This window comes from Chiloscyllium plagiosum, unplaced genomic scaffold (assembly GCF_037043375.1).
Source record: "Chiloscyllium plagiosum isolate Xiang-an unplaced genomic scaffold, Cpla_swu_hap1 HiC_scaffold_28, whole genome shotgun sequence".
In the NCBI taxonomy this organism is placed as follows: Eukaryota; Metazoa; Chordata; class Chondrichthyes; order Orectolobiformes; family Hemiscylliidae; genus Chiloscyllium; species Chiloscyllium plagiosum.
This window is the reverse complement of record NW_028270166.1, coordinates 43334173-43359363: the sequence shown is the minus strand read 5'-3', so window position 1 is coordinate 43359363 and position 25191 is coordinate 43334173. Positions and strand designations below refer to the sequence as shown.

At 43.4% G+C, this 25191-nt stretch overlaps 1 long non-coding RNA gene across 1 annotated transcript in view; it reads right to left on the bottom strand.

Annotated features, from left to right (window-relative positions):
• The window catches only part of LOC148142534 (uncharacterized), a 93924-nt gene extending 78729 nt beyond the window's left edge, over positions 1-15195 (bottom strand). Inside the window, exon 1 of the long non-coding RNA XR_015751875.1 lies at positions 15124-15195. This is a non-coding gene — a long non-coding RNA (uncharacterized LOC148142534). The remainder of the gene's footprint in view (positions 1-15123) is intronic.
• Positions 15196-25191: the final 9996 nt, after the last annotated feature.

Genomic DNA, 25191 nt, shown 5'->3' with positions numbered 1-25191 from the left:
TTGAATTGGGTGACAGTGGGTGAGAGAAGATGTTGCAGACAATAGTGAGAGTGGTATAGCATGAGTCTTGGTGGGATATGACTACAGTAGCAGAGATATTGAATGTGAAATATTGGAGAGAAGAGTGTAGCACTGGTGGAGTGGAGATCATCATTAATGATCTTATGATTAGCACTGTGCATTCCTCTAGACTGCTGACACTGCACTGCCTCGGGGGCAACCTCAGACAGACTTGGTCTAGTGTCATGATTGCTTCAGGGGGAGTGAACTTCCTGCACATGCACAATTCAAATCCCTGCTTGCAAAGTGGGCAGCTAATTTTCCCTTGTCTGTCCTGTCCAGGGAAAATGTCAGGAATCATGCACCAGAGTTCTGGATTGCTTATCCAGGTACACAAAGGCCTTTTTAAGATGACTGAGGTGCCATGGACAATGGTCAATTATGGGATATCCCAGCAGTGACAAATTGTTCCAGGAACATTGTGTAGTGGGCTGGGGTAGAATTGGGATGAGGGCGCCACAGATGTGGGATAGGTATTTAATGAGATTAGTTTGGTAAGATATGGAAAGAAAATCTTCTCCTTCTAGAGATAAATCCACCGTGAAACCTAACAAAACTGACACTTCATCTAAAAAGTAAGATTTTGTCCATGATTTCAAATATTCAATCATTTCAAATCAATCATCCTCCTCATGGCCATTGGAGTATGAATCAGTGAGTGGACTTTATTGGCCTTCCCCAAGGCAAATTTACTGGCAGGGGCATTTAATCAGTCAGTCAGGAAGAGAGTGTGCAGGGTAATTTAATGCCCACTAAGGACCTCATCAGACCTATCACTGAAATTCCTTTGATATTTATCCCATAAGGAGTGGGAGGACTCACCATGTAGGCAGCCTTGTGACCTTCTAAGGAGTATTTCTTTTACAAAGGGACTTGGCATTGAGAAGGACAGGTATCTAGCTGTGGACCATCATCCCTGGCCTTGCTCTCCATTCTTTTCTCCCATGAAACCTCCCCCATACCCCTTTGCCCCCTAACCCCTGTCATGCATTGCAGCTCTCCTGAATCCTCGATTCCAGAGGAGGTCCACTGTTGCCCAGGTAAGTGCTTGGTTGACTATTTTAAGAAATAACAAGTATTGGCTGAACGTGCATTTGGATCCTCTTGAATTATTTTGCACAATTTTTACATAAAGTCATTTGTGTTTGTAACTATCCACTCACTGAAGTGGGCTTATTGATTTCAAGAGCAGGTTGGTTCAATTCATTGAATGTCTGCACTTTAATTTGGGGATATAGAATTAGCTTTTATTGAATGTAGAATAATTAAAACAATAAAGCCAATTTTGTACTTTGTGTTTACTGTGTCACATCAAAATCCAATAAAGTATTGCTTCTTTTTGTGAAGTGTAGGAAAGAACAAATTAAGCACGTCAAACTTCCTTGAACACTTGCAACTTCAGATCAACGTTGTAGGATCAGCAGAGTTATGTTTGGACAACCCTTAAAGAAATCTTACTTCAGAATTAGAATTGGATTGGAATTTCCCTACAAACTTGTATGTTGTGATGGTGTTACAGCTTTTTTGCCTGATCCAATGATGTTCTGTAGTACCACCTGGTGATTTTAGCTTGTAACTGCAAGATTGCATTCTCCCAATTATCTCAAGATTAAGCTAAACACTAATGAACCTGGCGCAACAGAGCAACTCCCCACCTCATGTTTAGTTGGCAGTTCTCAAGATCAGATTTTATACCCTGTGTTTTAGATCCCAGGAAAGATCTCCTGATTTTGCCCGAATTCTCTTCTATGTTGGAGAGACCAAGCATAAACTCAAGAATTGGTCCAAGGAACATTTATGGACTGTATGCTCCAATCTACCCCACTTCCCAGTTACCATCCATTTCAACTCCCCCTCCCACTCCCTCAACATGCCCATCCTGCGCCTCCTCCACCATCAACACAAGGCCACACGCAAACCGGAGGAAGAACACATCATCCGCTTCGGGAGCTTACAACCATACAGCTTTAATGTAGAATTAATCAGCTTCCAAATCTCCCCACCTACCTGCGGCACGGTGGCACAGTGGTTAGCACTGCTGCCTCACAGCGCTAGAGACCCGGGTTCAATTCCCAACTCAGGCGACTGTCTGTGTGGAGTTTGCACATTCTCCCCGTGTCTGCGTGGGTTTCCTCTGGGTGCTCTGGTTTCCTCCCACAGTCCAAAGATGTGCAGGTTAGGTGAATTGGCTATGCTAAATTGCCCGTAGTGTTAGGTAAAGGGGTAAATGTAGGGGAGTGGGTGGGTTGCGCTTCGGCAGGTCGGTGTGGACTTGTTGGGCCGAAGGGCCTGTGCCACACTAAGTAATCTAATCTAATCTAATCTAATCTAAACCTCATCCCAGGCCCAGATCTTTCTCTCCCCCACCCTCTTAACCTGACCCTATCGGTATATTTTCTTTCCTACCTATGTGCTCCACCCTTCCCGTTGACCAATCACAGGCACCACCTGCATCCACCTCTCTCCATCCCATCCCATCCCATTTCCTCCCTCTTTGTTTCGCAGTCCCCTTCCCCTCCCTCAGACCTGCTGCAAGGTTCTGACCTGAAATTTCCACTCCTGTCCTCCTCAGATGCTGCTTGACCTGCTGTGCTTTTTGCAGCTTCACTCTGACTCTCCAGCACTCACTATTTCCAAGCACAAGAGTATGCGAGCAGCTATACCTCTACAAAAGTAAAAACAATGACCGCAGATGCTGAAAACCAGATTCGGGAGTAGAGTGGTGCTGGAAAAGCACAGCAGTTCAGGCAGCATCCAAGGAGCAGGAAAAATCGACGTTTCGGGCAGAAGCCCTTCATCAGAAATACAGGTATGAATTCTCCTGAGAATATAGTAAAGGAGGGGTCCTTTGCAATTCAGAGAGTGTGGCCCTCAGCTGAGGCAGGGCAGACTGTAGAGAGGTTAGGTGCCCGGACATTGCTGCGAGCGTGGAGCGGAGGATCTTGAAGGAGAACCATTGCTGGTGTTTTTGAATCTGTAGTCTGTACTGTTTGTCCTGATCGGATCCAACGTCTGCTGGTTTAAAGGTGGTCCAAAGTCCGTGTGGGAAGAGTTGGTAACAGAGGCAGACACTGAGGAAGCAAATGTGGTTGTAGTAGCGAGTCTGTTTCAGGACGTGGTTGAAGAGCTGCAGGGTAGAGGAGGTGACCTGGGAGTTGCAGTGGGAGAGGGTCTCCGAGATTCTTGTAGAGGAGGAAAACTTCTTCGAGGCAGGCATCCTTGCAAGAGGATTCGCAGTAGCGTTAAAATCAACTAGGTAAAAACAATGACTGCAGATGCTGGAAACCAGATTCTGGAATAGAGTGGTGCTGGAAAAGCACAGCAGTTCAGGTATTCCTGATGAAGGGCTTTTGCCCAAAACATCGATTTTCCTGTTCCTCGGATGCTGCCTGAACTGCAGTGCTTTTCCAGCACCACTCTACACCTCTACAAATCATTGGTCAGACTGTATTTTGGAGTATTGTGTTCAGGTCTGGCCACCTTATTTACAGAACAATGTTTAAAGCCCTGGATAAATTACATAGGAGGTTTACTAGAATGATAGCAGTAATGATGGGTTTTAGGTACAAAAAAAAGATTAGAGAAATTGGGCTTATTCTTGGAACGGAGAAGATTAAGAGCTGACCTTAAAAAAAAAAAGAACAATTTTGACAGGGTAAAGAAGAATATTTTGTTTCCAATAGTTGGTATGTCAGTAAGTTGGGGTCACCAATTCAAGGTTGTCAACAAGACAGCTAGCAGTGAGATGAAGAGAAATTCCTTTCCTCAGTTGTTAGGATTTAGAATGGGAATCCTGGGAGTGTGTTGAAGCAGATTCCATAGGAGGTTGGATATATATTTGAAAGTGATTAATTTAGTGACCTAGAGAGATAGGGCTAGGAATGGGACTAGAGGGAGCTAGTCTTTTGGGAGCTGGTAGACATAATGTATTTTAAAATTCAATGATTCTGAAAGTCTCTGAATGCTTGTTTGTCACATTTGGCACAATCTTAGCATAGAGTGTTTTTAGAAGCAGTTTTATTTCAAAGGACTCTTTAAATTTAATACAGTTTCCCAAACATAAATTTAAAAACTGGTCTGTTAGTGCACCAGATGTAATTGGCATTCTTCTACGCAGAAGATACGGTGTAATGTTTTGACTAATACTCTTTTACAAGACAACTTCAAATTTTAAGCGACATTTTAACACGAGTCTTTCTGTGTCCAAAGTCTGGTATTGTCAGCTGTGACTGGAAGCATATCCAGAAAATTTAAAACCATTACACATGCTTCCAGTGGTAGTACCACCAGTGGTGTACCTACCAGCAGAAGGTGACTCAATGTATCCATTTTTGCTACTTGGCTTTCTGGACAGTGTTCCAACTTGTAATTATATGCACTTAGTATTAGAGCCCACCGATGAATGTGGCCTGAAGCGATCAGCGGCACAGTCTTGTTCCCTAAGTAGACCTAGCAGGGGTTTGTAGTCCATTATAATTACAAATTTACATCCGTAAAGATATTAGTGGAACTTCCTAACTCCAAATATGACCGCCAAACCTTCCTTCTCTATCTGGGCGTATTTACACTCTGCATTGGCTTGTGGTTAAATAGAATACTGTGGGTTGAGGAATGATATGAAGTTGTACTAAATCTGCACAGCTACAGACTCATGTGATTTGGTTGCCTTGGAGATAAGTGGATCTTATCAAACTCTATGAAAGTCAAGTGCAAGCTTTAATGTTTGGACACAAAGCTGTTTTTGCTGCTTGCGGACTCAGATGCTCAGAGGGAGTGAGACCTAAAAACTGGTGCCGTTATCCCAGGCAGAAGAAAAGGTCTGCTTTTGAGTTAACCACAAACTTGAGTTTTAAAAAAATTATTTTGTGGAAGTTTCACCAGAGAGGCCAGCATTTATTGCCCATTTCTAGTTGTCCTTGAACTGACTAGCCATTTTAGAACAGTTAAGAGTCAACCACACTGATGTGGGTCTGAAATCGCATGTAGGCCAGACCAAGTAAGGATGGCAATTTCCCTCCCTAAAGGGCATTAGTGAACCTGAATAATGCTGTCATGTTGTTAAACTCTTAATGTAGAGGCTAAGACTGATGTTTTGAGGGCATGGGTTCAAAATGAATTCAAGTAATAAATCTAATTTAAAACTAGTTTATGTAGTTGTGACCATCAAAGCTATCATGGGTTGTTGTAAAAACCCATTTATTGACCAGCCCTAACTGCCTGTGGAAGCAGTCAAGAGTCAATGAAATTGCTGTAGTTCCAGAGCCACATGTAGAACAGACCATGCAAGGATGATTGATTTCCTTCCTTAAAAAGGTGGGTTTTTCATAGTTACGTCACTGAAATTAGCTTTCAATTTTAACAATTTAAATTCCAGTAGCTACTATGGTAAGAATTTGAACACATGCTCTGAGAACGATTGCCTGGGCAATTGGATTACTAGTCCTTTGTCACCATCTCTAAATTTTAATATAGTGTAATCTATTGGCTGCATTGTTGTAATGTGAGTAGTGTTAATTTTAATTTGTTTCTCACATCAGTAGTCTTAAGATGTCAAATCTTGATGTGAAATTCCATTACATTGGTGGATACAAAATTCAATTCTACTTTACTTTTTTTATAATCAGCCTCTATGGGGATCATAATAAATTGGAAACTCTTGCAGGATTGCATCCAGAGACTGTAATGGGTGAAATTTAGGAAATACTCAAATTCCCTGCTAGTTAACGATGACCCGTTGTTATCTGTGCCCAACACTTCCGGGAGCCCATGTATTGCAAAAGACATGCACAGTTTTTCTATCATCGTCCCCATTTTGGAAGAATGAACTCTATGCACATCCAGCCACATTGAGTGGCATCTACAATGACTAAGAATATTGAGTCCATGAAAAGGCCTGTAAAACTGAGTCCACAGTTTATCCAGCCATTCCCCATGAATGTGCAGGAGCTGCTGATTTATGTCCTCGGATACTCTGGGCACTGCCTCATCAATGCAGCTATGTCCTCATCCAATCCTGGCCACTAGACATAACTTCTTGCCAACATCTTCATTTTGAAAATTCCTGGATGACCCTGAAGGAGTTTAGCCAGTATTTGGTAGCACCTTTTGCTCGGGACAACCACTCTTGCTTCCCATAATAATATGCCGTCCTCTACTGTGATCTGGTCTGAGTCCAAAAGATTTCAATTCTTGTTGTGACGTCCCTTTGGTTTCCCCCAGCACCACCAGCTGTCTCAGTTTTGCCAAGACCACATCTTTCTGTGTCCAAAGTCTGATATTGTCAGATGCGATTGGAAGAGTGTCCAGAAAACTGACACTTCCAGTGGCAGTACCACTAGTGGTGTACCTGCCAGTGGGAGATGGTTCAATGCACCCACTGTCGCTACTTGGCTTCCTGAATATATTTCATCTGTAATTATATGCACTTAATATTAGAACCTACCACTAAATTCAGCCTGAAGCTATAGGTGGCATGGGTATTGTCCCCTAAGTAGACTTAGCAGGGGTTTGTGGTTCATTATTACATATTTACATTTATAAAAAAGTATTGGTGGAACTTCCTGACTCCAAATATGACCACCAAACATTCCTTCTCTATCTGGGTGTAAATACACTTGGCATTAGTTGGATGCATACACTATTGGGCGTTCCTCTCACTTGGACAGCCAATGAGATAATGCTACCCCTGATGCCCTACAGGAAGGCATTGCTTGCCAATACCAGATCTTACTTGGGATCATAGTGTACCAACAACTTAGATGATGATTGCTGTTTCTTCACTTTCCTGAAATTTATGGCTTAGCTACGTGACCATTTCCAAAGCCTTTAAGACTTGATGCAAAGGTGCCAGGATGGAGGCCAGGTTATATATGAACTTTCTGTAATAATTTACCAGCCAAAGGAAAGACCTAAACTCTGGTACAGACTTCAGAGCTGGGGCACCATTGATCACTCTTACTCTATCTTCCAACAGACATAACCCGGTCTTGTTGACTCTGTTGCCCAGATAGATCACTTGGGGTGCATGGAACACATGTTTTGCCCTTCTAAGGTGTATGCCCACCTGGGAGAAACATCTAAGAACTATGTTTAAGTTCTCCAAGTGCTCTTTATTGCACTGTATTGCTCGCAAGACAAAGCTTTTCACTGTGCCTCAGTACACGTGACAATAAATTCAATTCAATTATTGGTCTTCCCTTTTATTAGCACATCATTTAGATAAACGGCGACCTGGGGTAGACCTTGTAAAATGTTTTCCATCATCCACTGAAAAATTGCACAGGTTGACAATTCCCCAAATCGCAGTATCGTATATTGGTACAAACCTTCATGGGTATCAATTGTAACATATTTCTGGGAATCATCATCTAACAGGAATTATAAGTACGCATGCCTCATGTCCACCCACTGCCCCACCAGCTTTGTGTATATAGCCTCTAGGAGGGATTGGGCTTGTATCCAAATGTGAAAAGCAGTGTCCCACTTGTTAAAAATTTCCATAAAGGTGAACCGATTCTTTGGGCTTTACAAATCAGTACGATAGATGCCACCCATTCCACAAACTGGACTGCTCTAATGATTCCTTCACTCACCAACCTCCTGATTTCTGCCTCTACCTTTGCCCATAAGACAATTGGCACTGGGAAGGCTTTGCAGAATCATGGAATTTCTTCCTGGTCAGCATGCAAGATAGCCTTGACTCCTTTGTTAGTCTCTGGACCTTCCTGAAAAACTTCTGAGTATTTAGTTAGGACTCCACTTAGGCAGCCATTTGCTATTTGAAAAATGTTGAGCCAATCAAGGTAACTCAGATTTCTCCAGTTTCCTCATTTCCCCTCCCTCCACCTTGTCTCAGTCCTAACCCTCGAACTCAGCACCAGCTTCCTAACCTGCAATCTTCTTCCTGACTTCTCCGCCCCCGCCCCCACCCCCACCCCCACTCCGGCCTATCACCCTCACCTTAACCCCCTTCCACCTATTGCATTTCCAACACCCCTCCCCCAAGTCCCTCCTCCCTACCTTTTATCTTAGCCTGCTTGGCACACTTTCCTCATTCCTGAAGAAGGGCTCATGCCCAAAACATCGATTCTCCTGCTCCTTGGATGCTGCCTGACCTGCTGCGCTTTTCCAGCAACACATTTTCAGTTTTTTAAACTCTTTCTTAACCAATTTTGTCCCATCCAGCTTGGGCACAAGCCGGTTACTATAATCAGTGGTACTGAAGCAGCTGCTTCTCATAAGAGACCAGAATCAAAGTTGTTCCCTTAATCTGTAAAGGCTCCCCAGTAAAGGTTCTCAGTCTAACCAAGGTCTAATGCAAACTTAAGGGTTAGAGTCCAGAGTAAATTTTGTTGAAGACTGGGTCTGCGATCACCGACACGGCAGTGCCAGTATCTACCTCCTTTAGAACTAGGTGTTTATTTTGATTGTACTGATTTGGCCATTGCTAAGCAATTTAACTGTTCTAAATGAAATGTAGGTGGACTTTCCTGGGTGTCCACTTTCCTGGATACTGGCTTAAGAGTTCTCACTTCATTTGGGTCTAGTGGGACTCTGTTGCTGTCTCAAGTCCTTATACCGGCAGCAACTACAGGGGCTTACTGGCCCAGATCCTGAAAAAAAATTTAACCATTTAGTCAAAGCTTGGCTTTGTTTCAGGGTTTTGCTAGGGATTCTCTAGTCCAAGGTACAGATAGATGTTTCTGTGGCCAGCAGCAAAGAATCAGAATGGTGTGTTGCTTCCCTGGTGCCAGGATCAAGGAGGTCTCAGAGAGGGTGCAGAATGTTCTCACGGGGGAAAGAGGGGCCAGCAAGAGGTCATTGTCCACATTGGAACCAATGACATAGCAAGGGGAAAGGTTAAGATTCTGAAGGGAGATTACAGAGAGAGTTAGGCAGGAATTTTAAAAGGAGATTATTCCCAGTGCTACAAGCTAGTGAGGGCAGGAATAGGAGGATAGAGCAGATGAAAGCATGGCTGAGGAGCTGGTGTATGGGAGAAGGATTCACATTTTTGGACCCTTGGAATCTCTTCTGGGGTAGAAGTGACCTGTACAAGAAGGGCAGTTTGCACCTAAATTGGAAGGGGATGAACATACTGGTACGGAGATTTGCTAGAACTGTTCGGGAAGATTTAAATTAGTATGGTGGGGGGGTGGAATCCAGGGAGATAGTGAGGAAAGAGATCAATCTGAGGCTGGTACAGTTGAGAACAAGGGCAAGTCAAACAGTCAGGACAGGCAGGGACAAGGTAGGACTAATAAATTAAACTGCATTGATTTCGATGCAAGGGGCCTAACAGGGAAGGCAGATGAACTCAGGGCATGGTTAGGAACATGGGACTGGGCCATCATAGCAATTACAGAAACATGGCCCAAGTATGGGCAGGACTGGCAGCTTAATGTTTCAGGATACAAATGCTACAGGAAGGATAGAAAGGGAGGCAAGAGAGGAGGGGGAGTGGTGTTTTTGATGAGGGAGAGCATTACAGCTGTGCTGAGGAAGGATATTCCTGGAAATACATCCAGGAACTGAGAAATAAGAAAGGGATGATCACCTTATTGGGATTGTACTATAGACCCCCTAATTGTTCGAGGGAAATTGAGAAACAAACTTGGAAGGAGATCTCAGCTATCTGTAAGAATAATAGGGTGGTTATGATAGGGGATTTTAACTTTCCAAATATAGACTGGGACTGCCAGTGTTAAGGGTTTAGATGAAGAGGAATTTGTTAAGTGTGTACGAGAACATTTTCTGATTCAGTATATGGATATACCTACTAGAGAAGGTGCAAAACTTGACCTACTCTTGGGAAATAAGGCAGGGCAGGTGACTGAGGTGTCAGTGAGGGAGCACTTTAGGACCAGCGACCATAATTCTACTAGATTTAAAATAATTATGGAACAGGATAGACCAGATCTAAAAGTTGAAGTTCTATGTTGGAGAGAGGCCAATTTTGACGGTATTAGGCAAGAACTTTCAAAAGCTGTTTGGGCGCAGATGTTCACAGGTAAAGGGACAGCTGGAAAATTCGAAGCCTTTAGAAATAAGATAACAAGAATCCAGAGAAAGCATATTCCTGTTCGGGTGAAAGGAAAGGCTGGCAGGTATAGGGAATGCTGGATGACGAAAGAAATTGAGGGTTTGGTTAATAAAAAGAAGGAAGCATATATAAAGGTATAGACAGGATAGATCGAGTGAATCCTTAGAGTATAAGGTAGTAGGAGGGAAATCAGGAAGGCAAAAAGGGGACATGAGATAGCTTTGGCAAACAGAATTAAGGAGAATCCAAAGGGTTTTTACAAATACACTAAGGACAAAATGATAACTAAGGAGAGAATAGGGCCCCTCAAAGATCAACAAGGCGGCCTTTGTGTGGAGCCGCAGAAAATGGGAGAGATACTAAACTAGTATTTTCCATCAGTATTTACTGTGGAAAAGGATATGGAAGATCTAGAAAGTAGTGAAATAGATGGTGACACCTTGCAAAATGTCCATATTACAGAGGAGGAAGTGCTGGATGTCTTGAAACGCATAAAAGGTAGATAAATCCCCATGACCTGATCAGGAGTACCTTAGAACTCTGTGGGAAGCTAGAGAAGTGATTGCTGGGCCTCTTGCTGAGATATTTGTATCAATCGTTACAGGTGGGGTGCCGGAAGACTGGAGGTTGGCTAACGTGGTGCCACTATTTAAGAAAGCTGGTAAGGACAAGCCAGGGAACTATAGACCAGTAAGCCTGACATCGGTGGTGGGTAAGTTGTTGGAGGGAATCCTGAGGGACACAATGTACATGTATTTGGAAAGGCAAGGATTGATATGGGATAGTCAACATGGCTTTGTGCATAGGAAACCACGTCTCACAAACTTGATTGAGTTTCTTGAAGAAGTAACAAAGGGGATTGATGAGGGCATAGCGGTGGATGAGATCTATATGGACTTCAGTAAGGCATTCGACAAGGTTCCCCACGGGAGACTGATTAGCAAGGTTAGGTCTCATGGAATACAGGGAGATCTAGCCATTTGGATACAGAACTGGCTCAAAAGGTAGAAGGCAGAGGCTGGTGGTGGAGGATTGTTTTTCGGACTAGAGGCCTGTGACCAGTGGCGTGCCACAAGGATCGGTGCTGGGTTCTCTACTTTTTGTCATTTTCATAAATGATTTGGATGCGAGCATAAGGAGGTACAGTTAGTAAGTTTGCAGATGACACCAAAATTGGAGGTGTAGTGGATAGCAAAGAAGGTTACCTCAGATTACAACAGGATCTTGATCAGATGGGCCAAGGGGCTGAGAAGTGGTAGATGGAGTTTAATTCAGATAAATGAGAGGACTGCATTTTGGGAAAGCAAATCTTAGCAGGACTTATACACTTAATGGTAAGGTCCTCAGGAGTGTTGCTGAACAAAGACCTTGGAGTGCAGGTTCATAGCTCCTTGAAAGTGGAGTCACAGGTAGATCGGATAGTGAAGAAAGCGTTTGGTATACTTTCTTGTATTGGTCAGAGAATTGGGTACAGGAGTTGGGACATCATGTTGCGGCTGTACAGGACGTTGGTTAGGCTACTGTTGGAATATTGTGTGCAATTCTTGTCTCCTTCCTATCGGAAAGAGGTTGTGAAACTTGAAAGGATCCAGAAAAGATTTACAAGGATGTTGCCAGGGTTGGAGGATTTGAGCTATAGGGAGAGGCTGAACAGGCTGGGGCTGTTTTCCCTGGAGCATTGGAGGCTGAGGGGTGACCTTATAGGAGGTGTTTAAAATAATGAGGGGCATGGATAGGATAAATAGACAAAGTCTTTTCCATGGTGTCAGGGAGTCCAGAATGAGAGCGCATAGGTTTAGGGTGAGAGGGGAAAGATATAAAAGAGACCGAAGGGGCAACCTTTTCCACACAGAAGGTGGTACTTTTATGGAATGAGCTGCCAGAGGAAATGGTGGAGGCTGGTGCAATTGCAACATTTAAAAGGCATTTGGATGGGTATATGAATAGAAAGGGTTTGGAGGGATATGGGCCAGGTGCTGGCAAGTGGGAGTAGATTGGGTTGGGATATCTGGTCGGCATGGACGAGTTGGACTGAAGGGTGTGTTTCCATGCTGTACATCTCTATGACTAATCTAGTTCTGTTTGCCAGTTCCTTGTCCATATCCCTTTAAACCCTTCCTATTCACTGATCCAGCTCCCTCAGAGCCAGCTGCCAGACTGAACAGGATGTCTGATATTGGTTAATAAAAACATTTTTAAAAAACAGGAATAAAATTACAAACAGTTAATGTTAACAGCTGTATACAAGAAACAGCAATTTATAGGGGAAAGGGGCAGCTAAGCCAGACCCCCAAACCCCACGGTACAACCAGTTCACAGGGAAACTAGGCTGAACCTCGAATCCCACCTTACATCAATTAAGGAGGAAACAGTAAACGCAATCACATACAGGCAGTCTGATAAACCAAGCAATAAAACAGTGCATATATCATAGACACCCTGGCAAGCCAGCAAACCAAACGGCCCTCCCACCTTCCAGCCAACAAAAGGCAGCCCACCCCACACGGCTCTTTGTCCGCCCTGACACGCTTTCTGGTCACCTCTTGGACACCCATCCTGTTTCCCCACACCCACCCAGGATGACAGCAATCAGGACATCCTATCCACCTTCCAGCTTTCCTAACTGCCCTCTTACACCTTCTCTTCCCCCCCCCCCCCCTCCCCCTCCCCCTCCCCCCATCTCTAGGGCAGCCTGCCCTGGTACCTGGCCAGGGTGACAGTGTTGATGACGGCCTACCTGCCTTCCAGCTTTCAGTCTGCCCCGACGTACCATTTGGTTCTCACCCATTCAGATGCGCCATTCAGCCTGTGGACTGCTATGACACACTTTCCAGCCACCTCTAGCACAGTCCTCTCCCCTTCCCTGGGACAACAACATACAGGGCAGCCCCAAGCCTTCCAGATCTCAGCCTGCCCCTACGTACCTTCTGGCTCTCAGCCGCTCAGACACCTTCTGGCCACCTCTAGCACAGCCGACCCAATGACCCCTTCTCAGAAGGGCAGCATTCAGAACAGCCTATCCATCTTCTGGCTCTGGGAGCAAGTGGCATTGGGGCGGCCTACCCACCTTCCGGCTCTTTGGGTGACCGCTTTCAAGACAACCTGCAAGTCTCCCAGCTCATAGTAAGGCCTACCAGACCCAGGTGCACACAAGACAGTGCAGGTGATAAATCCAAAAAGCAACAATACAGAGTCAATCACCAACGAACAAAGTCCATTCTGGTATATAGAATCAATTACCATAATCAAAATGCAGATTCCACTCCCAGGGAAAGTCTGCTCCTGCAGGCAGCAGATACATACCCCATAGCATACACACAGGTGTTCAGTCTCCACAGAGAACCAGGCCACTCACAGGAACACAGTACATTGTGAAGGTGTAGTTAACTCACAGGGGTTTGGTTCACTCCCGAAGGCCATGGCACAGCAGATGTTCACCTCCCAGCACATACACAGGTGATCAGTATTTACAGAGGCCTACCCACAGGAACAGCTCATCTAGAAAGATTTATTTTCTCACAAGGGCTCAGTCCAGACACAAAAAAGTGAAAACACATGCAAAAAGAAAACCAGAATGCAAAGGCTAAGCCCTGCCACAAAAATCAACATAGTCCTTTTCTCAAAGTAAAATAAAAAAGGAGTAACACACAGGTTGTTACCAGCCAATGAAACAAGTTACCTCATGAGAACTGAATTACACCTGATACACTGTATAAATCAGCCAGTTTAGAAATCAGTCCTGAATAAAAAGGAATGCCTCACTGGCCACTTGGGTGTTTCTTTTCTTCCTGGTGGTGGAAAATGAATAAAGATTTGTATACCTGTTTTCACTGTGTCCTACACCTGCACACAGGTGATAGGGGAATAAAAAAGAAAAAAATATATAAACTGGGCAAAGCATTGCCCTTTGATTAGAAGGGCATTAAAGAGAAAAGAAAAAAAATCTCCTTAGATTAGGGGACGGACTCCACTGGCTAGGCCACAGTCAGCGTGCCACTGCAGCTGTTGGTTTCTGCTTTTTTCTTTGGTGGAAACCAGATTCCTGAACTGGCTGAATTATATAGCAAGTTTGCAAACTAGTCAGTACGCAGTTATTGAGAACTGCCTGATCTATACAGTCAGTGTGTTTCAGGTCTAACTTAGTTCTCATTAGAGAATTGTTGTTTCACTGGCTGGTTACAGCAGTTTGTGTTACTCTTTTTTTGAGAAAAGGACAATGTTGATTTTCTGGCAGGGCTTAGCCCTTGCATTCTGGTTCTCTTTTTTTTAAACTACTACTTTTAATACAAAAAAAAACAAAAAGGAAAGTCAGTTAAGAAACTGGCTATATAATTCAGCCAGTTTAAGAATCAGGTTTTCCCACCAAAAAAAACCAAAAGCAGCAGCACACACTGGATGTGGGCAGCCAGATCGGAGTCAGTCCTTTCCCGGACACAAATGGAGAGTCCTTGACACTGGTGCAGCTCCCTCAGAGCCAGCTGCCAGAGTGAACAGGATGTCTGATACTCCTGGGAGATGAGGACAAACCTCAAATCCCACTTTCAGTCATCATAAAGATAACAGTAAGAAACACAGACAAGTGCAATCAAATGAGAAACAGTGCATAGAACACAGACCCGACATAACTACCTGACACCAGTCCCCCCACATACAGATCAGACTGTCCATGGCTAGTCTTCCTGCAGGACAGTCTCGACCTTCCAGTCTCAGGCCACCCTGCGTACTGACCGACCCTCCCCAGGCCAGCTTTCCTCCAGGCTGGTCGTCAACCACCCAGCTCCCAGTCGCCCCGCATACTGACCAGACTACCCTGGGCCACTTTCCTACGAGCTGGCTATTGGCCTTCTGGTCTCCAGCCACCCTGCGTACTGACTGATCCTCCCCAGCCCACTTTCCTCCAGCATAGTTGTCAGCCACCGGCTCCTGGTCACCCCATATACTAATCAAACCACCCCCGACCTGCTTTCCTACAGTCGGGCTGTCGGCCTTCCCGCACCCGGCCACCCCGTGTACTGACTGACCCTTTCTCCTGGCCAGCGTTCCTACGGACTGGCCAACGGCTGTCCAGCTCCCAGCCTCCCTGTGTACTGACTAGTCCGCCCCGGTCAGCCTTCTTACGGGTTGCTGTCGGCCGCCTGGGTCAGCCTCCTCACATACTGACCGGCCTGCCCTATACCAGCTTTCCTGCAAAGACCCTATCAGTTGCCTGGAACTGCCCGCCCAGTGTACTGACAGGTTCCTCTCGGCCCGCTTTCCTCCAGCGGGTCATCGACCCTCCAGACCCCCAGCCGGTCTGTGTACTGGCTGCCCCTCCCCTGACCAGCTTTCCAACAGGCACGTTATCTGCTGCCTAACCCCCAGCCACCCTGCATACTAACAAACACCACCCAGTGTGCTTTCCCCCAGGTCATCGACTCTCCAGCTCCTGGCCGCCCCACATACTGACTAGCCCAGTCTGGCACGTACCCAAACAATTAATTACAAAACCCACATACATCAACAGAATTCATAAAATTCTCACGATACAGTTTTACCAGTACCAAGGCAGAGTCCACTCCAACAGGCAGCAAATGCACATCCCACAGGTGTTTAGTCTCCATTCAGGCCTGGCCCATCCATAGAAAAGCAGGCCCACTCACAGGAACACCGTACATTATGAAGGTGCAGTTGATCCACGCCCGAAGACAGAATCCACAGCACACACGCTCAGTCTCCACTGAGGCCTGGTCTATCTAAAGGACCAGTCCCACTCACAAGAACACAGTACATTATAAAGGTGCCGTTAATTCACAGGGGTTTGGTCCACTCCAGGATGTAGCACTTGCTCACCTCCCAGCAGACACATAGTTGTTCAGTTTTTACTGAAGCCTAGACACCTACAAAGAGCCAGACCCATCCATACGAATGTATTTTCTCACAAGGGCTCAGTCCAAACACCAAAAAAGTGAAAACCTGAATGCAAGGGCTAAGCACTGTCACAAAAGCAACATTATTTTTCTCTTTTATTTTGAGAAAAGGACAGAGTAACAGCCAGTGAAACAACAGTTCCCTAATGAGAACTGAAATACACCTGAAACACATTGACTGTGAAGATCAGGCAGTTCAGGAATCAATCCTTAAAAAGGAATACCAGTTAACAAAACTGGCTTTGTAAATCAGCCAGTTTAGGAATCAGGTTTCCCCCAAAAACAGAAACCAACAATAGCAATACACAATGGATGTGGGCAGCCAGCTCAGAGTCATCCCCTCCCTGACATAAGTGGAGAATCCTTGACACTGATTCAGTTCTCTCAGAGTGAACAGGGTGTCAGATACTTTTTAAAAATTATATTAAACAATACAGTTGACAAAACAACTAACATTAACAGCTGTACACAGAGAAACAGCAATTTACAAGAGAGAGGAATGGCAAAGCTAGGCCCCAAACCCCACCGTTCAACCAGTTCTGTTTCCATGCTGTACATCTCTATGACTCTAAATGAGGACAAACCTCAAATCCCACTTTCAGTCATCACAAAACAGTAACAGTAAAAAAAAGCATTCAAGACAGTCCCATTAGATAAAAATCAGTGCATATAATAGACGCTCTCCCCCCCCCCGCCCGCAAGCCATCTGTCACTCCCATCTTTCAGCTACTCTAAGACAGCCCACCCTATGCCCGTTCCGGCTCTTGGTCTGCTCTGACACCTTCTGGCCATGCCTAGGACAGCCTGTCCTGCCTCCCCTACCCACCCCAGGACTACAGCGATCAGGACGGCCCACCCATCCTTCGGCTTCCCTTACCGCCCTTTGCACGTTCCGGCCACCTCTAGGACAGCTCACCCACGGTTACTACATTGAGCACAGCCTACCTGCCTTCGGATCTCAGTCTGGCCCTCCGTACTATCTGGCTCTCACCCACCCCTATCCGCCATCTGGCTTGTGGACTGACACACTTTCTAGGACAGCATGTCCCGATTATCCCTTCTCAGGATGACAGTGGTCAGAATGGCTTGCCCACCTTCCAGCTCTCGAGGCAACTGGCATTGTGGTGGTCTATCCACCTTCCAGCTTTTGGGGCAGCCTACCCACCTTTTGTTGCACAGGACAACCTACCCACCCTCCAACTCTCAAGGCGACAGCTTTTGGGCTAATCTAGGAGCTTCCCAGCTCACAGAGAGGCCTCTCAGATCCAGGGACAAATAAGACAGTGCAGGTGATAAACCCAACAAGACAGAGTCAATTACGAACAGAGTCCATTCTGGTATATAGAATCCATTACCATAAACAATTTCTCTTCAGAATGTTGAGTCCATTCCTATAAGAGTCCACTCCAGTATACTAAGTGCATTGTCAGAAATAGAGTCCACTCCAAACTGCAGAGTCCATTGCCTAAAACAGAGTCCACAACAGAGGGCAGAATCTATTCCTGAAGGCCGCAAATGCACACCCCACAGCACACACACACACACACACCCCCACCAGCCTGCTGTCTCCCAGGCCGGTCATCAACTATCCAGCTTCCGGCCACCCCACGTACTGAGTAGCCCACGCTGACCCAACACAAACACAATTAATTACGAAACCCACATATATTAACAGAATTCACAAAATGCTCACAATATACAGTTTCCAGTACCAAGACAGAGTCTATGCACAAGGGCAGAGTCCCCTCCAGGATGCAGCAAATGCACACCCCGCAGCACACGCACAGGTGTTCAGTCTCCATAGAGGCCTAGCCCATCCAGAGAGAACCAGACCCACTCACAGGAACACAGTACCTTGTGAAGCTGCAGTTAACTCACAGGGGTTTGGTCCAGCCCAAAGGGAGTGTCCATGTCCGAACTCCAGGATGTAGCAAATGCTCACCTCCCAGCACACAGTCTTTACAGAGTCTTTACAGAGGCCTAGTCTACTGACAAAGAGCCTGGCCTACCCACAGGATCTCACAAGGGCTCAGTCCAAACACCAAAAAGGTGAAAACACATTCAAAAAAAGAATGCAAGGGCAAAGCACTGTCACAAAATCAACATATTTTTCTCTTCTATTTTAAGAAAAGGACAGAGTAACACCCAGGCTGTTACCAGCCAGTGAAACAATTTCCTAATGAGAACTGAAAAATGCCTGAAACATTGATTGTGAAGATAAGGCAGTTCAGGAATCAATCCTCAATAAAAAGGAATACTAGTTAACAAAACTGACTTTATAAATCAGCCAGTTTTGGAACCAGATTTCCCCTAAAAAACAGAAACCAACAGAGGAGTACACAATGGATGTGGGCAGCCAGCTCAGAGTCAGTCCCCTCTCCGACACAAATGGAGAGTTCTTGACAACTGATTCAACTCTCTCAAAGTGAACAGGATGTCTGAACTCCTGTTTATATCTGTCAGCCAGGGCTCGGTGATTAGACCAGGTTAACAGTCCCAATGAGGGAACCCCTATTCTCTAAGGTCCACCTGGCTGACCTTAGTACAATCACTACAATCGGTACATTGAAATTTGCCAGAGGTTACATGAACAAGATTTCAGTTACTTTTTCTGCATTCAATAAAAAGTCAACATGGCCAAGTTCAGTGCTCAAGCATTTCTGGAGAAAAACAATCCCGCTGTTCATGCCTTCGAATAGTTAACAGTTTAATTTTAAGTCTATAGCAGAGAAAGTAGGAGTTGATTTAAAAGTAGGGGCTAAGAAGGTAGAAATGTTTGGAGTATTGGCTCTGTACATGAAACTTGAGGAAGAAGAATGGTTCCAGGGATGAGAAATTTCAATGATAAAAATTGATAAGGTTCCCCATGGTGGGCTTTTGCGGAATGTCAGGAGGCATGGGATAGAGGGAGATTTGGCCAGTTGGATAGAAAAATGGCTAACCGGTCGAAGTCAGAGAGTGGTGGTAGATGGTAAATATTCAGCCTGGAGCCCAGTTACAAGTGGAGTTCCGCAGGGATCAGTTCTGGGTCCTCTGCTGTTTGTAATTTTTATTAATGACTTGGAAGAGGGAGTCGAAGGGTGGATCAGTAAATTTGCAGATGATACGAGGATTGGTGGAGTTGTAGATAGTGAGGAGAGCTGTTGTCAGCTGCAAAGAGACTTAGATATGATGCAGAGCTGGGCTGAGGAGTGGCAGATGGAGTTCAATCCTGTCAAGTGTGAGGTTGTCCACTTTGGAAGGACAAATAAGAATGCGGAATACAGGGTTAATGGTAGGGTTCTTAATAAGGTGGAGGAGCAGAGGGATCTTGGGGTCTATGTTCATAGATCTTTGAAAGTTGCCACTCAGGTGGATAGAGCTTGTCAGAAGGCCTATGGTATATTAGCATTCATTAGCAGAGGGATTGAATTCAAGAGTCGTGAAGTGATGTTGCAGCTGTACAGGACCTTGGTTAGGCCACATTTGGAGTACTGTGTGCAGTTCTGGTCGCCTCACTTTAGGAAAGATGTGGAAGCTTTGGAGAGGGTGCAGAGAAGATTTACCAGGATGTTGCATGGAATGGAGAATAGGTTGTACGAGGATAGGTTGAGAGTGCTAGGTCTTTTCTCATTGGAACGGCGAAGGATGAGGGGTGACTTGATAGAGGTTTATAAGATGATCAGAGGAATAGATAGAGTAGACAGTCAGAAACTTTTTCCCCGGGTACAACAGAATGTTACAAGGGGACATAAATTTAAGGTGAAGGGTGGAAGGTATAGGGGGGATGTCAGGGGTAGGTTCTTTACCCAGATAGTGGTGGGGGCATGGAATGCGCTGCCTGTGGGAGTGGCAGAGTCAGAATCATTGGCGACCTTTAAGCGGCAATTGGATAGGTACATGGATGGGTGCTTAAGCTAGGACAAATGTTCAGCACAACATCGTGGGCTGAAGGGCCTGTTCTGTGCTGTATTGTTCTATGTTCTATGTTCTATAGATTGCAGAATTTGAGACTTTCTTTCAGGGAGACGAAGGCCAAGCTGGGATCTGACAGAGGTTTTTAAAATCATTAGCAAGTTGAATAGAATAGATAAAGAGAAGCTGTTCCTGCTTGTTAAAGGATCAAGAATCCAGATAAAATAGATTTAAGATGATTTACAAAAGGAGCAAGTGTATGTGTCAAAAACGTTTTCACCCAGTGAGTAGTTAAGGTATGGAATTCACTGCCTGGAATTGTAGTGGAGGCACGTTAAATTTCAACATTCTTGAGGGTATTAGGTGATTATTTGGATAGAAATGATGTGCAAAGGTATGGGGGAAATGCAGGAAACTGGCAGTAGATAATGCTGTTCATTTGAAGAACAGATGCTGAATGGCTTCCTTAAGAATTCTGTGAATCCGTGCAAGGGATGATCCTGATGGCGCTCCGGTTGAATTAGCTAGAATTGTATTACAGTAGAAATAACACAAGTTGGAGTCAGAAATAAAAATAAACATGGATTAGACAGAGATAAAGACAAGAATTTGGATTTGAAAAATAAAGAATGCAAGCACTTAAATTCATTTTCAAAAGGGCAAAAAAACTGGAGAACCTTGAATGTCAAAGAGAAAGTGTGTGAGAGACAAAGAGGATCAAGAATGAGACTAATTAGAAAGGAATTTTGACCTCAACACAGCTCGACTTTGATTACGCAAACAGATGTTGGCTGATAATCTTGATGGTGTCTCAGATTTAACTTCTGGTTTTGATTTGAAAAAGAATACATATTTGAGTGAGAAGGAATTGAAATGTACTTTTGTGTCATTTGGGGAAAAGAAATTCTACACAACTGCAACAACTGAAAGTCTGACACTTTTCTTTCAGAATATATTCATGGGAACGGCAAAGGAGGTGTTCTTGATTCTTTCAGCTACACAATCTAGTGAAAACTGTTATTCTCAATGCATGAGTCCCAGGCTAGAGATACTAGTTTAGAAATTTAAGAAAGAAACAGGATTGAACTTTGCAGAATTTGCAGGATAAAAGGAAATTATATTTGATGTCTGGTATCCATCTATGAAGATTCGCAAGATTTTGAAAAGAGGTAAATGTTAACTTTAATATAGTGTCCTTTAATATAGTGTCCCTTTGTGAATGAGGGTTCACCTGGAACGCTATAAAGTTTATAAGGTTGGAGCAGGTTATAAATAGACTCATAAGCATATTAGCACTAATCCATATTTTTGCAAACCAATACAGAAATTGGAGAGATAAGAGATTTGAAACAGAGCAGAATTTCAGTTACCATGAGGAAGATAGCAAAAGTAAAAGGATAGCCCCCAAGCTAAAAAAAGACAATGCAGAAAATAAGTTTCATTCAAGGATACAAACATGCCATTTTTGTGATAAAATTGCTGGAAATTTAAAAGCAAAACTGTAGTATTTGTGGGGTTACATGGTAATTCTTAAGAAAGGTGGAGCATGTGACAAATCAGTAGTTTCTAAAGTACTTACTGTTGGAGTAGATCAAAGCATAGATTATAAAAGTTGTGTGTTTCAGGATGAAATGTTTGCATTTGTGTCCAATAAAGCAAGCAAGCAAATTAATATTTTAAGGATATAGGAAATATACAAAAATCTAGCAGAGGTAGACAATCCTTTATCCGAAACCCTTGGGATCAGCTGTCTTTCGGGTTTCAGAATTTTTCAGATAAAGGATTAAATGGCATTTTCACAGCAAGAAACATTCATGTCACAAAAATGCCAGGCAATGACCATCCCCAATTAGAGACAATCTGCCCCTAGACATTAAATGGTGTTACCATCACTGAATCCCCATTATCAGCATCCTAGTTATACCATTGACTAGAAACTCAACTGGACTCTTCATTTAATTTTTATAATAATAAATAACATTTTTTTATCTTTAAATGTTTTTAATATCTACATGCATCTTATCTAAATAGTTTTGCTTATATCTCAATAAAACCTTTATTTCTAACCAGATGTAAGGTTGATTCAAAAATTGTTAAAAGTTTAACACTGGGATTAAATTATTGTACCTGACAAAGTTAACCAGATCAAACCAAAGATACAATTTTCAATGATGCAGAAAACCTGTAAAATATTTACAAAATTAGAAAGGAGATCTTCTACAATAGGTAGATAGCAGAACCAGTATACCAGATAGCAGAACCAGTCTCTCGTCTGCAAGAACGTTGGACCTTTAAGAACTCACCCAAACTGAATTTTAATTCTTAAATCGTCATATGTAGTTGGATGTAACTACAAGCTGTTATTGAGATGAGCAAGTGAGTGGATATGGAGACAGGTGTTAGCAACACCTAGAGAAACAGGCAAAAGGAGAACCTTAAGACAGTCAGTAACTCCTAAAAGAGCAGGCATGAAAAGGACCTCAAGGAAGGTAGTCAGAAACAGAGTTAGATCCATTAGGACTGATTAGTGAGTGATTTTACCCTGTTTTCTCTTCTCCAGTTCAACGTAAATAGTCTGAAAGAATGCTTAAGGTATTGCAGGACAGCTCAACTGCATGGAATAATCATCCTGTGACACATGGGGAGTTGGGAGTTCTTTGTGTGGCCCAGAAAATCACTTGTGAGAAGTATCTTCAGCTGCAAAAACTTGAACTTCAGGTTTTGAATTTAACCCGGAGTCACTATGGTGCATCTGCCAAATTGAAAAGTACATGGAGACCTCCTTTAATGAAATAAAAACAGAAATTGCGAGTAAAGCTCAACAAGTCTGGCAGCATCTGTGGAGAGAAATTAGAGTTAATATTTTGGGTCAAGTGACTTTTCCTTAGAACCTTCTACGAAATGCTGCATTCCAGATTATTCTGTTTAAATTCCAGGTAAGCACAGAAGGAATAATGTTTAAGACAGTGCAGTAAATTCAGGCTTGTTGATCAAGAATCCTTCGAGACAGTCTCTGTCTCTTACTAATCAGTGTCCCATTTTGAATACTGGTCAGGATAATGGTTTATCAGAGGAACGTAGCAAGGGCCAAGTTTGCGAAACTGTCAGTGATTCAGGTAAAGGTTGGGGTAGGAGGTGGGTGCAGAGGCGGTGGAGAAGATTATAAGGACAATTGTAGAACATAGAACAATACAGTGCAGAACAGGCCCTTCGGCCCTCGATGTTGCACCGATCTGTGAACTATTCTCAGCTCAGCCCCCTACACTATCCCATCATCATCCATGTGCTTGTCCAAGGATGGTTTAAATCTCCCTAATGTGGTCGAGTTAACTACATTAGCAGTTAGGGCATTCCACACCCTTACTACTCTCTGCATAAAGAACTTACCTCTGACATCTGTCTTAAATCTATCACCCCTCAATTTGTAGTTATGCCCCCTCGTACAAGCTGACATCATCATCCTAGGAAAAAGACTTCTCACTGTCTACCATATCTAATCCTCTGATCATCTTGTATGTCTCTATCAAATCCCTCTTAGCCTTCTTCTTCCCAATGAGAACAGACCTAAGTCTCTCAGCCTTTCCTTATAAGACCTTCTCAGATGAGAAGCAGATGATTCAATAGCTTAGGACAGGTTATTTCTATGCCCATAAATGGGACTTTTGCCTGGAAAAATGTTGCAGGAGGCTTTAGATTGCTGGACTCTGGGAGCAGTTGATGGGACTTGTACATGGAGAATGGGTTACACCTTAGCATAGATTTACATTCTTGTGGGGAGATTTGCGAGTGCTGTTGGGGAGAATTTAGGAAGCTTATTAGGAGGATTGGAACTTAAAATTCAGATCGAATAAAACAAAGCTAGTTATGAGAAGTAGAATATCTGTAAATCAACATGGAAAGCAGCAGAAATAAATTCTATAATCAACTAAGGTCAAATTATAGAATAATTTTAAAAAAGACATAATTGAAAACACTTTGAATGCATGAAGCATTTGTAATGAGGTAGGTGATTTGAGGGCTGTAGAAGTAAAATGATTAGAATTAATTTCCATTGCAGATATGTGGCTGAAGGGTGCATGAAACAGACAGATTATTTGACATTTCGAAGGAAAAGGAAACAAGAAAAAGGAGGTGCCAGTAATAACAGACAGGATGAATATATCATTGATACAAGATCTCCAAAACAGGAGAACAGGGTGCAGAGTCTCAGTGGATATAAGAAGCAACAACTGGCAGCAAGCATTTCTGTTTAAACATCAGAAATAGTAGTGATAATGTAGGGCATGATAGTAATCAGAAAATTACAACTGCATTTAGCAAGAGGTTTGCAGTAATCACAGGTGACTTCAATCTACACAGTCTGAATAAATGTAATGAACACCAATGCCATGCAGGAAGAATTCTGGAATGTGTTTGAGAGTTTTCTGCAGCAATAAGCTGAGGAGCCAAACACAGGCTATTTTAGATCTAATATTGCAAAATGAGAAATGGTTAATTGATAATCTTGTTGTAAAAGAACCTTTAGGAAACAGTGACCTTGGCATGATAGAGGTTTCCCTTAAGTTCAGTAAAGATGTAGTTCAATCCAAAAGCAGGGAATTAAATCTAAACAAAGGCACTGATGAAGGTATGAGCTTGGAGAAAGTTGGCTAATATAGATTAGAAAAATACAGTAAAAGGTTCGATGGCAGATAGGCCATGGCTTGATTTAAAGAATCAATGCTTGGTTTGCAAAAGGAAAACCATTCCTGTAAGGAATAAGTACCCAAAAGAAAAACTGAGAGTGCCATGGCTAACAAGATAAATTAAAGGTAGCATTAGATCAAAGAAGGAGGAACATAAACTTGCCAAGAAACGTTGAGAGTCTGAGGATTGGGAGAAATTCATATTTCAGGAAAGGAGGGCCAAGAAGCTGATGAAGAAAGAAAGACAATGTGAATATAAAATAGCAAATGTTATGATCTAAGCTGTTGCTACTAACCAAAAAGTGAGATCTCAGAATGAATTCTGGCTGTGTTTGGTATCAGATAAGTTGTTGATGCCAGTCTTGTGTATCGTGACTTCTGATCATTTAGTAATTCTATCCTTAATTTTCCAAAATTCTAGCATGTGAAAACAAAGTACTGTTTTTGTATGTTACTGGCTGTTAAATAAAATTTCATGCTATACATTACATATGAGAAAAATTCAGTTATTAGGGACCCCAACATTCAACATGACTGTTACTCTGTACTATTATAGATATTTGCATTTTTTATTTTGATAGTGTTATAGAAAATTATGTTAATA